Consider the following 6,735-nt stretch of genomic DNA (forward strand, 5'->3'; position numbering starts at 1 on the left):
AAGCCTGAGCATTCTACAGGTTCGGGTCCTAAGGGTAAAGGCAAAGGTCCAATAGTGGATGACAGCGATGAGGAAGAGGAAACAATTGCTGATGCCTTGAAGTGAAAAGCAAGGGAAAGGGAAATTGATCTCAACGCCAAAATAGTGAAAGAAGCTGAAGAATGAGAAACGAGATTAAAGGAGGCTCAAGATCTCCTAGAAAGCAAGAAAACTCTTTTTCCCTTCTGGACGTTGGAGAAGCTGCTCAAAGAAGCCATTGACTCTCCTAACACTCATTGGCTTGAGCCAGTAGTGTCTTTGGACTGTGAAAACACAAATGATTCACAATTTGGCATGCCTATCACCCGAAAGGCATTTGTGTTTCACTGCTTTCTTCTCGTTGCAGAAGTCCCACATCCAGATCCGAAGGTTGATTGTGAGCTCATCGATTACTACTTAGAGTTCGCTCAACCGCAATATGTCACTTGGAGCGCTCAGAAAATCATCACAGTTCAGGTCCTTAAGCCTCAAGCAGCAGGAAAATTTATCAACGTCAAGTTCAAAGTCACAAGAGGTTCGACTTTTTCTGAGCATACTTTTTCTCTTGCTGATCTGCCCAATCTTAATCCTCATGATTGGATTGTCCTGCACAACATTCTACTCTCCGACCCGGTTGAGTATGAACCAATTATTGATCATCTTAAAAGAATGTTAGTCTGCTATGTTCTGGAGGTAGCTAAGATGGATCAAGAGGTCGCTTCGGTTCTCAGAAAGAAACCCACCATTCTGCTAGTTGGTTCTGCAAGTGACGTCAACAAGATGAAGATGGGAAGGATTGATCCGGTCTTAAATTATGTGATGTTCACCAAACAGGATGGTAAGAAGTGTATGTTCGCCATAACGGATAAACATCTCTTCACTACTTCGTTCTTGGAGTATGTTCTAGGGATTATTCACAAATGCAAGCAGAACAGTGAAAGTGACAAGAAGTACTTCACTGATATGATAAGATGGTATATCCACTTTCGCCATGTTCTTCATGCTATAATTCCTTGTTTATTCAAAGTGGTGAAGCGAACTTCAACCAATCAACCGAGGTGAAGGTCTCGCCCCTATTGACGCAAAGGGGGAGATTGTTGGGCTTATAGTATTGCGTCATGGGCTCGGTCCTTAGCCCAGTTTGGTATCCGGTTTGGGCTTGTCCAAACGTGATTGTTTTTATTCTAGGGTTTTAGTATTTAAGGTGCATGCGTGCATCCTTAGTCGGTAACGCTTTTACTATCTTTCTCATCAAAGTATTGTAAACCCTAGCTCGCCTCTACAGTGGAAGTTCTTTATCGAGCTCTGCTAAGGCGCGACTATATTTGAATCATAAGCTTCATATTGATTCCATATTGTGTTCTTAATCGTATTGTGTTTGAATTGTTTGTTCTACGTCAATATACCTGTGTAAGATCTAAACGATCTAGAGATTTATTCTCATCAAATATTATAGGTTTTTATATAATATTACTTTTACTATTCTTATTGTAAGTTATTTTTAACCTATTTATTTGAAAATTGTTAAAGATTATAAAAAAATAGTTTCATGGTTTTTTTTTGTAAATTTAGGATTACAATTTAGGTTTAACACTATTCTTTATAATCTTTAACTATTTATAAAACAATCTCTCGATTTTTTCAAGTTTAACTGAAATTTTGATTTAAGTTAATTGTTTAATACTATATTGAAATTAATAATTTAACTATTTTGCATCAACTCATAAATTATACAAATGTTGTGACTTTAAAATGATAATTGCTCATATACGACAACATATTTAAACTAATAAGTTAACTATAATATGTTAAAAAGTTAAAGTCATAATTTTATAAATAGAAATATAATATGATATTTTAATACTGTAGATCGTTTGAATAACTTCTACCCGCGAATAAAATTAAATATGATACATGGTTTAATGTTATTTATAATTGTTGTTATTATTAATTAATTTTTTAAAATTTATTTGCTTAATGTTTTAATTTCTATAATTATAAATTTTTAAAACATCAAACATTGTTTTATTTTTTTTATTTTAAAGGTACCAATATAATCATTTATAAAGAGTTATTTTTAACTATTGTTATATAAGTTATTTTAAGCTACTTATTTGAAAACTTTTAACGATTACAAAAACATATATTTAGGAAATATTTTAGTTAAATTGAAATTACAATATAGTTTTTGCGTTTATCGCTATAATTTATCACTTTTAACTATTTACAAAATATTCTTTGGTTTTTAAGTGGAACTGAAATTATATTTAAGTTGATATTGTAATGTTTTACTTAAATTGATAATTTAAATATTTTGTCCAACATGTTCAAAAGTTGTAGCTTTATATTGATAATGGTTTACATAGAACAACATTTTAAATTTAATAAATTAAGTATAATATATTAAAAGTTAACGACATAACTTTATAAGTAGAAGTAAAGATATTATTTTAAAATTGAAATTTAATTTATTTATGATTACACTTTAGTTTGATATTTATTTAACTTTAATAACCAACTTATAATCATTATTCGAAAGACACTACAGTTTATCACTTTTAACTATTTACAAAGTATTTTTTGGGTTGTTTAAGTTAAACTAAAATTTATATTTAAGTGGACTCTGTAATGTTATATTTAAATTAATAATTTAAGTATTTTATACAAATTGTTCCAAAATTCTATCTTTAAAATGATAATGGTTTACATCTAATACTATATTAAAACTAATAAATTAAGTATTATATGCTAAAAGTTAAAATAACATAACTTTATAAGTAGAAGTGAAGATATTATTTTCATATTGAAATTTAGTTTATATATAATTACACTTTAAGTTTAATATTTATTTAACCTTATTAATCAACTTATAATCATTATTAGAAAGAAATTGACAAGTCATGAGAGTTTCAAATGAATATGGTGAAAGGAAAAATGATTCCTTTATAATATAGTACGACCAGGCAAATGTCCGCGTATTGTGCAGAAACACTTATATAGTTGAAGTCATTAAAAATATATGTTTTTTTTAAAGATAGCAATAACGTTGTTGTTAAATTTTGTATAATAATTCGTATACTAAATTGATATAATATATTGATTATTTTGAATTATATGATAATATATATACATCTATTATAACTGCATAATCTTAATCGTTTGAATGACTTCTACATGTGAGTTACACGTGAATAAAGTTACATATCATACATACTTATAAAGGTAACATTTTTTCTTGAATCTCATGCATTTGAAACCCCTTTTTTTTAAATTTTCTCAAACCACATTCATTTGAAACCCCCTTTTTTAACTAATGCAACTCAAAAGTTTTCTTAATTATGATTTAACACTCAAAAGTTTTATAACTTATATTATGTTTAATTAGCATTTAGTGAAAAGTTTAGTATAAAAATATCAATATTTTGTGTCTTTTGTGTTATATAAAATCTTACATATAAGAAGAATTTGAAGATATTGTGATTCAACAGTTTTCATATAGTTGAAGCATTCACAATCCAAATATGATAATTTGAAGAAATGAGTTATGTCGCATCGATGGTAATTGTAATATGATTTTTTTCTTTCAACCAAAACAAATGAAACTTTTCTGTTCTTTCTTTATATTCAGTTTCTCATTTAATCCTTATATGTGATTTGTGTGTATTACTCAATCATGAATGTCACTCTCCAAACTTCAATGTTTTGCTTGGAATATCTTTCTAATTCCTCTTTTTCAAGAAAAATATTTTGATTGCAGGTTAGTGAAGAATTGTCATCAAGTTTCTATGGTTGAATGATGTTAAATGAAGAAAGAAAATTCATAAAATGGATATATGTTTTTTTTTGTTTGAGCAAAGTTGACGAATGTTAGTTTTTTCTTTTGATTTAAATGTATGTTTATGTAACATCTTTATTTATATATTCAACCACCCAATGCTCTTATTTATTTGATTGTAGTTTTCCTATTTTGATTATCTTTATTTCTATTATTTTTTTGTTGGGTTATCCTACACAACATATTTAAAAGACAATATTTAAAAGATAACATAATTTTGAACATTTGATATGTAATTATGATAGACTTATCATGATATGTTCTCATATGAAAGTAATTTATCCATATTATTACGACAAGAATTACATATGACATTTACGAATATATATATATATATATATATATATATATATATATATATATATATTATATGTGATTTGTTTAGCATCTATATGCACATATATATGTTATAAATTTATAATTAAATATATTTATGTTTAATAATTGAAGGGTTTAAAATGATGCATCAAAACCAATTATTTAGAAGAATACAATAATAATAATAATAATAATAATAATAATAATAATAATAATAATAATAATAATAAGCGCATTCATTTGAAACTCACACTACAACTCAAGAGTTTTCTAATTTATGTACATTTATTAGTTACAACTTAATAATTTTTAATTTATGATTATTAATTAGTAATCATTAATAACTTTTTATTTTCCTTTATTTTATAAGGTTGTAAAGTTTTGTTCATTAAAAACATTAATGTATTTGAAAAGATTTGTGATTTAAATATGAAGAGTTAATATAAATGTTATAATAGATGTTTTAGTGTTTTTATGTTATTAAAAGTTATAGTGTTTGTTTTTCATATTTTTTATTATTCGCTGTATATATATCTTTATAATACAAATGTTATAATATATGTTTTTCTATTTTTATGTTACTAAAAGTTGCAGTTCATATTTTTTTCATACATTTTGTTACCCGTTATATTATCATTCATTTGATATATAATTTATACAATTTTAAACAGTTTATAAAATTATCAAATAATTATATATATCACAATGACGTAAAAATTAAACTATAATATTTAATGTAATGCCCGTAGATCCGGGCTAGTCAATTTAGAGATAACAGAGGTCGAAAACGAATTTTTGACAAAAGATTATTTAAAATAAATAATCCTAACCAAGTTGTAGAATATGTCTCAAGAGTTTCGTACATATAAAGAGCGCCGAAATCCGAGTTATAACAAAGAAGTTATGACCCGTCGAAGTTTAGCAACGGAACCGACACGACATCGCGAAGACGTAAATAGTGAATTTATGAGAGAGCGACTTTTAGCCTTAGTAATCTAAATGAAAGTCGTAGAATATGTTAACCTGAGAACGTCCATAAAAAGAACGCCCAAATCGGACTTCGTATGAGGAAGTTATGATTTTTCGAAGTTTCGGCTTAGCGGTGTACAACCCGAAGTTCGAGTATTAGATCGAGCGGTTTTTAGCCGACACAACCTAAACAAGAATCGAAGATCTCGTTATTAGTAGCGTAACGATAAAAAGACAAAGGAAAATGGACATCTGATGAAGAAGTTATGAGATTTTAACGGACCAATCATGTCCTGGCCTATTAAAAATAACTTTAAAAATAAAGTCAAAATTAGCCGACGGAGTCTAAACGAAAGTTGTAGAGTACATCTCCACCTACATGTGGATATAAATAACATCAAAAACGGAGTTCGTATGAACGAGTTAAAAATTATAATAGCATATTTACGTATTAAAATAAAGTATAAATCATATATACGTACACATATATATACAAATGTATATATCATTAGAAAGGTATCGACGATGGGGTCATTATAAGACTAATGTTGAGTTCTTTCGACATTAGTTGAGTACAAATATCATTAAATCTATTTAAAATAGTATTATGAAGGGGTGTTTAGTCGTTTATATAACTATAAGGTCATTAAGTAATTATGGAGGGTAGTTTTTGTAAATTCAATTACTATAAATAAGAGGCTTGGGCTGTCATATTTTTTTGCACCATTCTCTTGATTCAAGAGTCTTTCTCTCCTTATCCCACGAGCATTCGGTCCCTCGTGATTCGACTTCTCTTTCTATAGTTTTTAGTATAGTAAAGTGAGCGTTGAAGCGCTGCACGAATCTTTCTTAGAAAGATTCAGCGACGAAGTTCTGCCCCTGCAGAACCCGACTCCTAGCTAAAATCGCCTTGTAAGTAAGTTATGTTTACCCTATTTAATATAGCTTATATTTAAAATTAATATTGTTATTATGAACTTATAATAAATATTTGAACTATTATTATGACTTATATAAGTGTCGTTATAATATTTTTTTAACTACTCGCGGTACAGAGAATCTGGTTTAAAGGGCCGCATAGGGTTGTTGGATTTCAGAAGTGCTATACGCCAAAATGGTCCTGCCCTCCGGTGTTTTATGTCTGGCCCCTGTCCGTAGATAGTGGTTAGAAAGTATTGTTTAAACGCTTATATAATAATAATAATAATAATAATAATAATAATAATAATAATAATAATAATTAGTCACGGTAAATATTAGACTAAAATCTAGTGGTAATAATACTAGGTTTCGTCGAAGAAAATTATTTTAAAGTAAACGAAGCGCTGTCCGAGTACCGAGTCACCACCTTCTCAGGTGAGTGCATAGTTACTTTCATCTTACACATAGATATGAAGTATTTAATATAAATTACATGTTGTGAGTGCATAGTTACTTTCATCTTACACATAGATATGAAGTATTTAATATAAATTACATGTTGTGAGTGCATAGTTACTTTCATCTTACACATAGATATGAAGTATTTAATATAAATTACATGTTGTGAGTGCATAGTTACTTTCATCTTACACATAGATATGAAGTATTTTATA

Source organism: Lactuca serriola, chromosome 3 (assembly GCF_051521515.1).
Source record: "Lactuca serriola cultivar US96UC23 chromosome 3, Lser_US96UC23_V15, whole genome shotgun sequence".
In the NCBI taxonomy this organism is placed as follows: domain Eukaryota; kingdom Viridiplantae; phylum Streptophyta; class Magnoliopsida; order Asterales; family Asteraceae; genus Lactuca; species Lactuca serriola.